Source organism: Canis lupus, chromosome 20 (genome assembly GCF_048164855.1).
Source record: "Canis lupus baileyi chromosome 20, mCanLup2.hap1, whole genome shotgun sequence".
Taxonomy (NCBI): domain Eukaryota; kingdom Metazoa; phylum Chordata; class Mammalia; order Carnivora; family Canidae; genus Canis; species Canis lupus.
The window spans coordinates 18024212-18039886 of record NC_132857.1 but is presented as its reverse complement, the minus strand read 5'-3'; the positions used below and the strand labels follow the sequence as shown (position 1 = coordinate 18039886).

Below are 15675 nucleotides of genomic sequence, written 5' to 3'. Positions count from 1 at the left end.
TTTGTTAAGAAAGACAATATGTTAACTGGATATACTGAAAAATGAGTTTGTATTCTTCTTCTTTGAGAGATTAGAGGGTTTGTTTTAATCAATACAGCAATTAATAGCATGTATGTTTCTCTTATCCCTAAACATTACTGTGCATGTCTAGAAATTTGCATATTTATTTGTAATTGGGAAGAAAATTCTATAGTGTTTTAAGTAATTCAAATAAATGATAGAGGACCAAAAAAATTGAAACAAGAAACAAAAACAATAACCAAAAAAACTTTTATTCTTTAAAAAATTTTAAATTTACCCAAGGAATTACATAATTTGTTTCAAAATATATCATCATATTCTAGATTAGGGCTACAGTTGTATTAAATGATCATCAAAGTACTATCAAATCCTTAGATCCTAACAATTTATGAGCACTACATCTGCAAAATTCTAAGTAAAATACATTTAAGCAAGACAGACATATATGGAGTTTTCACTCAGTTATTTAATGTCTATAATTGAATAATTTTTCCATGTTTAAATACAATTTTTTAATGAATTTCAAATTTCTCATTTCCTTGCAAGTAACAGGAAATCCTACAAATGGTAGCAGATATAAATACATCCAGAACTAGACCTACTAGTGCGCTTGTTCAGTATTTACATTCTGTTTCTACTCTGCTACCATTATGTATGTGTCTCTCCCTCTCTTGAAAAGGCCTCATTACTTTCTACTACTACTGACTACCTCCAGCTATATTGAATTATTTTGAAATCTTTGGCCAGGATAGGACTACCTGAAGGCTTCTGCTCCAGTTTTTTTTCTCTTCCTCTCACCTCCTTTTCTGGCTAACTCCTACTAACTAATCTTGCAGATCTCAGCTTAGATAATGTTTCCTCCAAGAAGTCTTTCCGGATTACCAAATTCTGAGTTCAGTGCCCTTCTAAAGTGCCCTTCTCCATGTTTCATAGTGCTGTATTTCCATTGTCTGATTTGTCTCTTTTCCGTGCTGAGCTGCTTGTTCTGTGAAGACAGAGATTGTACTAATGTTCACTGCTATGTTTCCACCCACTAACCAAGTAGTAGCACATCCTTATATTTTGTTTACATATTTTCTTGCTTTGTAACATTTGGAATAAATCCTAAATAGGGACTCAATAAATCTGAATTCTTAAGAGCTTTGATTTAGTCACTCATTGATTCTTCCTATTGTAAATATGTATTATGTACTTATCATATAATAAGAAGTCTGTTTAGCATGGAGATTCATTGATTGTGCATTTCAATAATTAATAGAGATAGATGCAAAGTGCTGGAAGTATTCTGAATATGTAGTCAGTACCTGTATTTGAGGATCAAGGATAACTCTCCAGACAAGTAGAATTTGGGTCATGAGGGCAAAAATATTTCTATCTTCTTCATCACAGAATCCCTAGTGAATAGAATAATGTCATAGCCCTCTTAAAGCTTTGTTAAATAAAGGAATAATTCATTCAAGAGTCAGAGAGAAAGTGGAATGATTTCCACATTAATGCATTAATTGCTTTATAAATGTAAATCTCTGAGAAATTTAGGTTAAAATGCATGTCATTTAATCATACAGGTAATTGAGGCAAAGGTGTATCCCCAGTTTAAGATACCTGGATAAATTCCCTAGTCCACACAACCAACTTTCTTTGCCTATTCCAGATTATGGATCTGTGCTATTTAAAAAAAAAAAGTAGTGAAAATGGTTATGCCTGATAATATTGATGTTGTTTTCTATCCTCAATTTAGAATCTCTAAGAAGAAAAAACATTTGTAATGTCCTACTAATCAAACCATCCCTTGTGTTAATTATTGCCATGAAAGAATGATTAGGTTAACATGAATAGTAGTGTAAGGGTCAGTTTGAGACCTTACAAGCAGTGAATCTTATATGATATAATCAAAAGATTACTTTGTAAAAAGAAAACCAGAGTAAAGAGCATCCAGGGCAACTGAACACACATGAATGTTCACTTATATGCACAAAAATACATCCAGATTTATGTTTCAGGACATAGAAATGAATAGGCAATAGTCATTTTCAACTATGCAAACTCATACCATTTGGATGAAGCACAGAGACTAAATGAACTTCTCCATGATCACATATTTAGTGAGTGGCAGAGAACTTCAAGTTCCACATGATTTTGAATACAATCTGCAGACCCCAGGTCCCTGAGGAACTTACTGTGTACACCTTCCTTGTGTAGTCAAGGTGGAGAGCATTCAACTATATGGCACGTTGCAGTCTGGTGAATTGTCTTATACCTTTGTGTTGGGATCTGACATCTCCACTGCTGAAGGAAAGACTTCTCAGCTCCAGGCTAAGCTTAAAAAGTTCAGGAATTGGGGTTCTTGGCCAGTGAGCAACAGGATAGAAACACAAAAACAGTTGGGTATAGGGATGGGCAAAAATTCAAGCACTTTTGTATTTTTTTTCTTTCCTACCTCTACTCCAAACTGCCCACTGTTACCAAGTTTTAAGGCTGTTTAAGCAGTCATTAAATCTTACTAGGAGATTTCTAGGCCTAGAGTGGCCTAGAGATTTCTAGGCCTTTCAGTTTACAAATAAAAGTTCAGAACTGGGAGCCATCGAACATTTCCTGGAGCAACAATTCATTGCTTGTCGTCCTGAGCATAAGCTTGGCTCAGAAGGAGAAGATTGAAGGTTTCTCTTCTGTCTTTGCTTGAGAATTCATATTCCCTGAAGAGAAGAGAGAAAAGAGTAATATATGAGGGAAAGGGTGTAAAAACACATTCTATTATTAAATGTAAGAGAGTTAGGGGATATATTTTGTGGGTTTTGTTTCAGTATTTTGAAGTGGGTCCTGAATAAGTGTAGTTTATTTTTTTTCTAATGATACACATATGTTTGTACTTGGTATATTGAAAATATTAAGAACATTTGGTTCAGGGACTGAGGCCTTCAGGAAGACAGTGAGAAGTCCAAATGGATGTTGGATAATTATATTAGATATTTTGTTGAATGAGTTTTTACTTACATAAGTTTCACAAGATAGTTGAAAGTATACAAAGCCTTCCCAAGTACATTTTCTCAAGATTTCTTGAGATCAAATTCCAAACAGCATTTCCTATATTAGTGTTCCTTTTCAAGTTAATTTGCCAGGTGTTTCAGCTGTTCTCCAAGAAGTATAATTCATGTGGGGATGTATGTGAACTCTTCTTTAGCTAGTTTATGTTTAAGATATGCTAGGGCTTATTTATTATTTCCTCATTGTTTTTGTTAATACTCTAAATTATACTTGGAAAAATAATGTGTCTATTTCTCTTTCTACAAGCAAATCTGGTCTGTGAGTAATTTCCAAATCATTTTCTCTTATTATTCAATAAATTATATTTTAATAGGAGACAGAACATTGGAGGAGACTTCTTTTCAGAAAGTAATATAACTGAAAGAAAGAGAATCTTATGACTCTAATGCTTAGATTTTAAATTCTTATTAGTTTATTATTTAATAACTACTTTTGTATTTAACTACTAGGCCTGTGGGCAGACAAGATAATTCCTAAATATTATTAAAATGTTTTCAATATTAAACTGATTATATCAATTACTAAACATCAAACAATTTCTGAAAGCTTATTGGCCGTCACTTCAAACACAACTCCCCAAAGAATCAAATTCTCCAGCCCTTCCCATTGTACTATACACACCCATCAAAACTAACCCAGGATCAACCAAGTCTTTTTTTTTTTTTTTTTTTTTTTTCGTTTTTCCCACTTCTTTTTCCTAGCTGTAAAGGGTTTGGAGAAAATTGTGCATCTGTACCTTAAGATTGTATCTTAATGCACGATCTCTGAATTTTGGTGAGTCTTTTAAAAGAGTATTATGCTTTTTTAGTTACTTCAATTAGTTCCTCCTATTGCTCCTCAAAATAGCTCTTAGAACCTTTCTTCACTCATTTTAGGTCTATTGCTTTAGTTCTATTCTTTCAGCAGAATCCATCTCCAAGAACAGAGAGCTCAGGAATGATGTTATATACTCTTCCCACCTTTACTTTTGTTTCTGCTCATCCCTCACTACTTTCCATTAGCATTTTTGAGAAATAAATACCCCTCTTTCTTTTTAAAACTTAATTTTTACCTTTGCTTTTTTGAGGGAATGTCATTTTATTTTCTTTATGTGGATTCCATCATTACTCCAATCTCCCTAGATTGTTTTTCAGTTTTTCTCTTTCTACTCTTACCTTCCACTTTGCCTAAAAACTGATGGAAACATTCCCTGCCTTGAAACTAAAACAAACAAAATCCCTTTCTCAACATCTTCTCATAAAACCACCAAATGTTGCTTCTTTCTTTTACTGCCATCCTATAAAGATGCTTTGTGCTTTGGATTTTTATTTTCCACATTATCCATTCTTTCTTTCCTTAATAGGAACATAACTTCTGTGTGTTTGCAGGACCATAAACTTCAGAAAGGCTGACAGTATATCTTGTTCAAACACTTTGCAAAATGGCTAGGCAATCACTAAATATCCATTGAATAAATATATGCCATCACCATCCTGAAACTGTCTTCATTTAGGTAATCAATGGCTTCATGTAATTGTCAAAATGATTATTTATTTATTTATTTATTTATTTATTTATTTATTTATTTACTGTTTGTTTATTTATTACCATCTATATGGCTTTCTGCAGCATGAGACCCTTCTGGAAACTTTTTTTCTCACAACTCTTTCATTTTTTGATTTCCATGTTCATAACTTTTCTCATTTTCTTACCTTTTTGAGTACCCTTTATTTTCTTTGGTAACTTTTCTTCTACTCGCTTCATAAGGTTTGGTGAACTACAATGTCCTTTCTTTTCCTAGTTTTATTTCTTCCCAGAGTGGTTTGCTCTTAACACATATGAAGAATATATGTGTATTAGCTTATCTATAGATCAAGAAGTCTGCATTTTAAAAACTATATTGATAAAGCTAGTGTGGAATTGATGCAAGATAGACAAATCGATCAATGGAACAGAACAGAGAGTACATAAATAGATTTACCAATATAAGGTCAAATAGTTTTTGACAAAAGCACAGTGGGCAATCTTTTTAAGAAATAATGCTGAATCAACTGAATAATTACATGAAAAAAAGCATTAGCCTTGATTTCTTCATCAGAACAAGCTATTAACTTGAAATAGATTTTAAACATAAATGGAACAAGCAAATGATTATTTATACAAAATTCAAAATTACTAAACATAAAAGAGAAAAGTAACTGGATTTCATAACAATTAAAAACATCTGCTTATCAGAACATATCATTAAGAAAATGGAAAAGTCTACAGACTATGAGGAAAATTCTGAATACATACATTGAACAAAGGATTCCTACAAATCAATAGCTTAAAAAGCAATAAAAATGGTTAAAAGACTAATTATTTCAAAAAGCAAGATATAAGAATGGCCAATAAGCAACTGAAAAAAATGATCAACATCATTAGTCATCAGAAATGCAAATTAAAATCACAATAAGCTATTGCTACACACTCAGTAGAGTGGCTAAAATTTAGAAGATGAACAAACAGTAAGTATGTATGGTGAAGAGTATGCAGAGCAGCTGAACCTTGTTTTTCTGAGTGTGATAGGGTGCAATCCTATTTGGAAAATACGTTGGCAGTTACTATAGAGCTGAGCATGCTCCTACATTATGATCCAGTAATTCCATGTTAGACATCTCCAGAAAAAGAAAGAACATTTTCTATCCCCAAAACTTGTGTAAAAATATTCACTGCAGTTTTATTTATAATAGCAAAATATTGGGAACAACCTAAATATCCATCAAGAGAAGTCATGTATTATAGAATAACAGAATGGAATATTATTCAGCAATACACTACTTTAAAGAATGAGCTTCTAATGCACATGCTTTAAATGTCAAAAATACCATGTTGAGTGAAAGAAGCTAGACCCCCAAAGTTTATATGATTCCATTCATGTGAAGCTCAAAAACAGGCAAGCTAATTCATGGAGATAGAAATTAAAATAGCTATAACCCTGGAAGGAAAGTTATTTTCTTGAAGGGGTAATTGGACTTTTTAGGTAATAAATGTTCTGCATCTCAATTGGGATATTGGTAAGACAGTTGTATAAATTTTCAACACTTTTTTTAAAAAAAGATTTTATTTATTTATTCATGAGAGACACACAGAGAGAGGCAGAGACATAGGCAGAGGGAGAAGCAGGCTCCCTATGGGAAGCCTGATGCAGGACTCAATTCCAGGACCTTGGGATCACGATCTGAGCCAAAGGCAGATACTCAACCACTAAGTCACCCAGGTGCCCCATTGTCAACACTCTTGAACTCTCTTCTTAGAACTATATATTTTACTCTAATTATATCTCAATTAAAATTAATTAAAACATCAATATTTTCATAGTTCATTTTGCTCTTGAAATTCAAACATTTATTACTGTTTATTGAGTATCTTTGCCTTCATAGTTCCATGTTGATTGTAATACATTAAATAGTAGAACGCGGTATATTTTTTTCCAAGTTCTCAACTTTTCTTCTCTTCCTTGCTTCATTCGTTGGTTGATTGCATCACCATAACCTCAGTTAGTCAAATCTTAGGAATGTTAAGCCTTTCTGTCTTCTTCTCACCTATTCCCTCTATTCTGTTTCTATTTTGGATGTTTTGTGGTTTACACTTCCAAACACAGTTCTTCTGTCACTTATAATGCTATACTGCTCTTACATCAATTATGACATAAGCCTCTTGCTTTGAGTATCAATTAATTCTATCTTTCATGCAGTTTAGGGCATTTTTCTATCATTCATATGCCGTATGCAAACATGCTATCATTTCAATACCTGCCTACAAGCCTTAATCACTTTATTGTCTATGTAGAGTTTGAAAACTGTTGCCTCCAAACTGGATTTAGTCAACAAAAATGTTTAATACTTATGATGTTTTCAAAATATTAGAATTTGTTGATAACTCTTGACAAACTGCCCATAAAAATTGGAATTGCCAGTTTTTCTGAAAAAAAATCAGAAGGTCTAACAATACTGTGCTTGAGTCCTCACAGATCAGTTGTCTCCTGTTGAGTTAGTCACTCACCATTAGATGGGGGCATGCACTAGCTGTTCTCCACTGTCCCCCTCACTCTTCCTGACAGGTTCTGTTTCACCCAGTCATTGTACTTGTCAGGTTTGGGCTTTAGTAAGAATTGAAAAATAAGAATCTTCACAAATTTGTCTCAGTTTTATTTTTAATGTATTTTCACATGGTCCTTGAAAGTTCACAGGTTTCTTCAGTTACCTTCTTCCCTTTCTGAAATTCTCATCTATTTTCTTTATGTATCTCCATCTTTCTCTTCTTCCTGTACACCAATATCTACTCCAGCAAAACCACAACTCCTACATATTCTGCAGATTAGTTAAAATTTATTTTATTTTTTTAAAGATTTTGTTTATTTACTTATGAGAGATACAGAGAGAGAGAGAGAGAAGCAGAGACATAGGCAGAGGGAGAAGCGGGCTCCATGCAAGGAACCTGATGTGGGACTCGATCCTGGGACTCTGGGATCACACCCTGAGCCAAAGGCAGATGCTCAACCACTGAGCCACCCAGGCATCCCTGGGATTAGTTGAAATTTAAATATTCTCTTATCCCTTCCTGAAAATTATTATTTTACTTGTTTTATACATTCCTGAGATAACTTATGTCACAGTGTAGTTGTGCCCCCCCCATATCTGATTTTTCTGCAACACTATGAGCACTGGGTAAAGAATCATATCATATTCATTCTTAGATCTCTAGGAGCTGGCGCTTGGTCTGTGCCCTTTGAATTAGCCCTCACAATAATCCTCAAACATACATGTTATTGTCCACATTCTAGTTGTAGAAACTGGAGCTTAGTTCATGTATTTGGCCAATAAAGAGTGGTTCTGTCTGACTTGTGTTTATGGTATTTGTTCCATGAAGCCAAACTGCCATTTTGAATTTACAATAAAAGACATAGATATAATAATTTTATTCAAGAGAAATTTAGGGACAAATTTAGGTAATCATATTTATTTAAGTAAATATATTTGTATATAATGAAAATTACTTAATGTGTTAGAAAATTTAAAACTGATAAATTTGATAGAATGTAGGCTATTTCTTGTAAAGGAATCATATATTGTCAATATATTGAAATGCCTAATATCTTAACTAAAATATAATTAAATTGTTTTTCTACTTTAAAAAAAGTATGGACAAATTTTAAACTTCACTTAAAGATATCATTAATGCAGAATTGAACAGAAATAAAGATGATAGTACTATATTCAGAATGGTAGAGAAAAAAGAAGCCAATAAAAGGCATGTCATAAATTTCATGATGAATTGGCCATTCATTGCAATTTGCTGCAGTAGAGCAAAACAAAATAAAAAACTATATTATTGTGATGTTAAAGTCAATTGAAGAGAATAAAATGTGCAATTACTACATCAGTAAATACATAGTGACCTTACTTGAAGTTTCCCCTCAATAATTAAATAAAAAACAACAAAATTAGTCACATGGAATTAGGATTAATGTCCAACAAAAATTTTTAAACATTTAACAGAATCTGAGAGTATAACTTTGGACAGCTTTAAAATGGCTTAGATTCTTGTAGACTCAAAGGAAACATCTTTTAGAGAGAAAGATGGTTTAAAAACCTATTATTTTAGTTATGGATATTTTGCAATGAAACTACAACATATATAATTAAAAACTGTCTTACAAAAAGCAAAAGATCTTAATTAAACCATGATCCAAAAGAAATCTTTCTAACAATATTAAAGATTATTTGGATCAAAGTTCAGAAATTTGCAATAATTTGTTTCTAGCCTTAAATTAGTCATTTGATATAAGAGGCACTACTCACTGAGTATTTTGGGTGCATTTTGTGCTAAAAGACTTCCAGATTTAGAAAGAAATGTCAATCCAACTCTTAAAATATCAAATTTATAGTGTAGGTTTTTAAGCTGCCTCTTAATGTCAAAGAAGAATTTTAGCCTAATATGGAAAGATTAGTTTCCATCATGACAAAATTGTGCGTTTACATTTAGCTCTATTTTAATTTTTGTGAAAGATATACAATTTGTGTCTAGATTGTTTTTTTGCATGTGTATATTCAATTGTTCCAACACTATTTAAAAGGCATTTTTTCTCCATTGTACTGCCTTTTGTCCCTTTTCAAAGATCAATTGAATATATTATGTGAGTATTTGAGTATTCCTGAGTGCTCTATTCTGTTTCATTGATCTCCCCCCACCCCCCACCCCCCACCAATGTCAAGCTGTCTTGATTACTTTAGCTCTATGGTAAGTCTTAAAATCAGGTAGTGCCAGTCCTTGGACTCTATTCTTCTTCTTCAATATTGTGTGGAGTATTCTGGGTCTGGGTCTTTTGCCTATCCATATACACTTTAGAATTAGTTTGTTGATATCCACAAAATAACTTGCTGGATTTGAATTTCATTGAACCTATAGATCAAGTTGGGAAGAACTGACATCTTGATGCTGAGTCCTCATATCGACGAACATGGACCATATCTCCATTTATTTTAATTATTCTTTCATTTCTTTCATCAATGTTTTGTAGTTATTTTCATATAGATCTTATACAACTTTGTTAGATTTATACTTAAGTAATAATGTAATGTAAACTGCAATGTAATGTAAACTGTAAACTAATGCCTAATGTAAACTGCAAATTCCACTTGTTCATTGTATAGATAGGAAAGTGGTTGGCTTTTCTATATTAACCTTGTATCGTGCAACCTTGCTATAACAATTTATTAGTTCCTAGAGTTTTTGTTGGTTCTTTTGGATTTTCTACATAAATGATCATGTCATCTCTGAACAAAGACAATTTATGTCTTCCTTTCTAATCTTTCATTTCCTTTCCTTGTCTTATTGGATTTAGCCAGGACTTTCAGTATGATGTTGAAAAGGGGTAGAGAGAGAAGACATCCTTGCCTTGTTTCTGATCTTAGTGGGAAAGTTTTAAGTTTCTCATCATTAAAAATTATGCTAACTAGTAATGTGGTAGGTATTCTTCATCAAGTTGAGAAAGTTTCCCTCTATTTCTAGGTTACTACATAGTTTTATCACAGGTAGGTATTGGCTTTTATCAAATGTTTTTTCTACATTTATTGATGTGACCATGTGTTTTTTCTTCTTCAGTCTGTTGGTATAATAGATTACATTGATTGATTTCCAGATATTGAGTCAGCCTTGCATATGTGGGTTAATCCCACTTGATTGTGGTATATGATTATTTTTATATAATGTTGGATTCAACTTTCTAATATTTTCATGAGGATTTTTGCATTTATGTTCATGGGAGATATTGGTTTGTAATTTTCTTGTGATGTCTTTGTCTGATTTTGGTGTTAGAGGAATGCTGGCCTCAGAAAATAAGTTAGGAAGTACTTCTTTACTTCTGTATTCTGGAAGAGATTGTAGAGATTCATAAATTTCTTCCTTAAATGTTTGATAGAATTCATGGGTGAACCTGTCTGGACCTGGTGATTTCTTTTTTGGAAGGTTATTAATTTCAATTAAATTTAATAGATATAGTCTTATTCAGATTATCTGTTTCTTATATGAATTTTGGATGATTGTTTCTTCAAAGGAATTATCCCTTTTGTTTAGGTTATACAATTTATGGGCATAAAGTTTCTCATAATATTCCTTCATTACCATTTTAATGTTTATGCAAAATTTAATGATGTCCTCTATTTCATTTTTGGTATTAGTAATTTATGTCTTCTCTTTTATTCTTAGCCTGGCCAAATACTTATCTTTTTTTTAATCTTTCAAATAATTAGCTTTTGGCTTTATTGTAATCTTCTCTATTGCTTTCCTGTTTTTCCTCAGTTCCACTGATTTCTGCTCTAATAATTACCATTTCTTTTCTTCTACTCATCTTGGACTTAATTGGCTTTGTTTTTCTAGTTTCTTAAGGTGGAAGCTTACTCTTTCTCCAATGTTCTTCCTTCTTGATGTAGATCCAAATTACTGACCTATATCATTTTCCTTTTTTCTGAAGAACTTCTTTTGACTTTTTTTTTCAAGGAGAGAAAGAATATTGCTCAGCCATTAGAAATGACAAATACCCACCATTTGATTCAACATGGATGGAACTGGAGGGTATTATGCTGAGTGAAATAAGTTAATCGGAGAAGGACAAACTTTATATGGTCTCATTCATTTGGGGAATATAAATAATAGTGAAAGGGAATAGAAGGGAAGGGAGAAGAAATGTGTGGGAAATATCAGAAAGGGAGACAGAACATGAAGACTCCTAACTCTGGGAAACGAACTAGGGGTGGTGGAAGGGGAGGAGGGCGGGAGGTGACTGGGTGGCAGGCACTGAGAGGGGCACTTGACGGGATGAGCACTGGGTGTTATTCTGTATGTTGGCAAATTGAACACCAATAAAAAATAAATTTATTATTAAGAAAAAAAGGAGAGAAAGTCTTTCTATATGAGAAAGTCTTTATTTCTCCTTCATATCTGCTCTATCTGTATCTGGTTCTGATGCTCTCACAGTCTCTTCAAATTGTATTTTTTGTCTTTTAATATGTTTCATAATTTTTTGTTGAAAGCTGTATAGTATAGTAGGTAAATGGAACTCTAGTGAATAGATCCTCAGTGATGTGCTGCAAATATGAAGTGAGGAGAGTGTTCTATAGTCTGTGATTATACCTCAGTCTTTTAGTGAGCCTGTGTCCCTGTACTGTGAATTTTGCAAATGCTTATCGGGTTTTCCCCCCACTTGGATGGGGCAGGAGAATGTTAAGGGATTAGAGTTGGTTCCCTTTACCCAGGTTAGTTAGGCTCTGGTGAAACAGCTTCTTTGAGGGCAGGCCTGGTTAAGAAGAACCAAATGCTCTGGCATATTTTAAAATGGAATTATATCCCACCACCACTTCAGGAAGCACGAGGAGATTTTCCTCTGATATTCACTATGAGAACATCATAGCTTCTGGAGGTAAACTACAAGTTACTATGTCCCTCGTAGTACTGGGTTTCCTTGGAGCTTTTAATTCTCAGACTTGTTCACAGTTAGTCTCCAGAAACTCCTCAATTACACTTTAAGTTTTCCTACTTCAATACTAGTTCCCACTAGTAAACCACCTGCTTTCCTTGCCTCATAAATTTTTGAGGCCTTCCTTGGCCTCATTTTTCCATATTTAAAGCTAAGCAGCATTGAATAGAGACTTTGTTAAGCTTCCATCTTTTCATCTGATTTTCCTTTCTACTTTTAAGGATACTTGTGATTACACTGGACCTACCAGGATAATCCAGGATTATTTATTTTAAAGTCAGGTGATTAGCAACATTTATTCTATCTGCAATACTAATTCTCCTTTGCTATATAATAGCATATTCAGAGATTCCAAAGTTTAAGATGTAGGCATCTTGGGATGGGGGCATCCTCTGTCTATATACTGATATACTCATTTTAAAGGCAAATCAATCCATGCAAGAAGAATAAAACAGCTTTATCAATCCCATACAAATATTTGTTTGTGGTAGGAGGGTTGGGTCAGTATTTGAAAACATGCCAGTATTTTTGGAACAACTTGAGTATGTGAATTTATTACTTCAGTTATAAATTTTATGATATCTAAATACATACAACTCAATATCTTTATTGAAAATTTAGCACCTAGAAGAGGTATAGTAGAAGCATAAGATATATGCTTTATTACAAAGACAATATGAAAAAAGTAAAATATTTCATTATAATGTTATATTAATTATATTTTAAAATCATTGGGTATATACTAGGATAAATAAAATATATTGTTGATATTAATTTTATCTGTTTCTTTTAATTTTTTCTACGTTGGCTACTAAGAAAGTACATATACAGCTTACATTTTAGTTCTACTGGAAAATCCTGGTATAAAGCTATCATGGTTACAGATTTTCTTTATATTGTTACTTGACTTCCCTAATGCTAATTCCATATATAATATAAAAGAACTGAGTGAAGCCTGGGTTGTAGTGTATGAATGTGCAGAACACAGCTGGCACAGCTATTATTGGCTGCTCATAAGGAAGGAATGTTAGACACAGAACACAAATTCATCAAGTCTACCCCATGTGATAGACATTGCCTATTGGCAGCCAGAATCAATATCCATTATTCTACTATTTCTTTTATATTCCATATATTAAAAGATTGAGAAGTAAATTTGCCAGACTCCATCACGAGAGTGTGATTGAAGTCTGCCAATGAGATGGCAACCATGTGATTTTTTTGGAAGGCAGAAGGAAGGTAAAAGCCATTCCCTTTCCTTTTGCCAGTGTTTTTTGGGGAGGTTGTACTCTACATTTCATTTCCCTCATTACTAACTTTCTGGATAGTGGCAGCCATTAAGTTGGTAGCAGTTCCTTTCTCCCGTGTACCTGATCTCTGGATAGTGACTATGGTACTATGACACATAGTGACAGCTCTCTGGTCTTTCTATCCCTAGCTCTCTTAAAAATGTCACATGCTTTTAATGATCTGTATAAAGAACTTCTTTGTTAAAATGCAAGTCATTTAAAAAAAATAAAAAATAAAATGCAAGTCATTTGATTGTAATTATCATTTTAGTTTCCTTATCACACAGGTTATTAGAAATGCTAAAATAATATCTATTAAATTTCTCGAAAAAATGTAAGAAATAGTAAATGTTCATACTTTTTATGTCATGAGTATGAATTGGAAATGATTGCAATAATCATACTTAGAAATTAAGGCAATAAAGGAAATTCAGTGATCACTGCAAAGTAAATACAATATAGTTCATATAAATCTTATCACATTGGGTGATAAAAAGACACTATAACTATAAATCCTTTATGTTCAAAGGCAAGTTATGTTCAAAAAGCAGAGTTCTTCACTTTAAAAATGGATGATTCACAATTTATTTTAATGTAAAAATTCCTTAAAAGCCTTTTGTTAACTGGTTTACCCTCAATTAGATGTTATTAGATTTTTTTAAAAATGCACTTTACTAGTATGTTCATACCAGTTTTCATAATGTTGATTCTGACTGCCAGACCCACAAGGAATAAATGATCATATATACTTACTCAATATGCACCTGCTTATAAAGTGTTTTTGAAGAAGAAATTACATTATTAAAAAATTTCTTGTCATTATATAGAGTTAATTTTGAAGTATAGAGATTAGAACCCTTAAGAGCAGCTAGTAGACAATTGTAGTGTTTCAGACAAATTATCACAAGGACTTAAACAAATATGGAGAAATGTGAGTGAAAAGGAATGACTGATGTTGAGTGAAATTTTGCAATACTAAATTGACAGAAATTGGGGATTACTATTGTCAGCCATTGGGAAAGTACCCATGGTGAATTTGAGTTTCCAGAGTTCAGATGACAGGTGTGTCAGCAGGAAAAGGAAGAGCAAGAATGTTTTTACAATTCAGGAGTGGCAGATGAATTAAATTTATAATGGTTGAATTGGGATTCTTAAAGAATATCCACGTAGAGATTCTTGGTGAGAGCTAAGAGAGAACACAAAGAACAGAGAAGAATTGATCCTGAGGACCTTAGGTGGTTCTTAAGAAGAACAGACTTAAAGAAACAAGGGAATATGGCCAAAGGCACAATTTTAGTGTCTTCTCAATATTCTGGAACCCAGATAAGGAACTTGAAAAAGAGGCAAAGAGAGAACAGCTATAAAGACAAGAAAATAAGAAGAATCATCAAATGTTAAAGGCAGAGGACATAAAATAAGTATTCAATAAACTGAAACATACAGAGAGATGAAGAAATGAGACTCCACAAGCACTAATGAGTTTGACAATAAAATAGTGATTTCTTTTTTTTTTTTAATTCTGAGAGTAGAAACCTAAATCTGAAGGGTAAATGTCAGTGGTGCCTAGAGGCACTACCTCCAGACATTTCTTTGTTTACCATTTTTAATAGATTAAAGTATATATCATAACTTTATGGATACTGCCAATTTTATGCATTGTCCATCTTTATATCATTAGTACATATGTTTCAGCAAGGTGTACTTTTCATTTCTTCAATGGACTTTCATTGTTCACAAATTGTATGTTAACAGTAGTGTTAAAATATTTGTGCTTCCGGGATCCCTGGGTGGCTCAGTGATTTAACACCTGCCTTCAGCCCAGGGCTTGATCCTGGAGTCCCGGGATCAAGTCCCACATCGGGCTCCCTGCATGGAGCCTGCATCTCCCTCTGCCTGTGTCTCTGCCTCTCTCTCTGTGTCTCTCATGAATAAATAAATAAAATCTTAAAAAAAATTGTACTTCTTCAAACTTTTAACTATAGTCTATCTTTCAAAAAAGGGAAACAAAAAAAATTTGGTTACTTTTTGAAATGCCATATGAGCCCATAAATTTGATTTCTAAGTTCTAAGAAAACTTACCAACACTAATAATTTTCTAAGCTATTTTCAGTTTTAATATTTCCCCTTTTAAAAAATGGCTCTATAGCATCCAGAAAATAGTCTGGGGGCAGGGATGTCCAAATATCATATTGTTTCTACCTTATGGAGTTGTTTGTATGTTTGATGTGTGGTTGTGGGGGGAGGAGATTTAACATAGGACTAATAAAACTTACTTTCCATTGTGTTCTGTGGTGACACAGCTTAACAGTTTAACTCATACCATATTAT

General features: G+C 32.9%; 1 long non-coding RNA gene across 2 annotated transcripts in view; it reads right to left on the bottom strand.

The window, feature by feature from the left end:
* Positions 1–251: 251 nt before the first annotated feature.
* LOC140612061 (uncharacterized) overlaps positions 252–15675 on the bottom strand; it is an 81794-nt gene continuing 66370 nt past the window's right edge. Inside the window, exons 4-5 of one of the 2 annotated variants that reach the window (XR_012013381.1) lie at positions 1326–2714; positions 252–1006 (exon numbers count right to left, since the gene is read on the bottom strand). This is a non-coding gene — a long non-coding RNA (uncharacterized lncRNA). The remainder of the gene's footprint in view (positions 1007–1325; positions 2715–15675) is intronic. The other variant, XR_012013380.1, reaches the window with a different exon arrangement.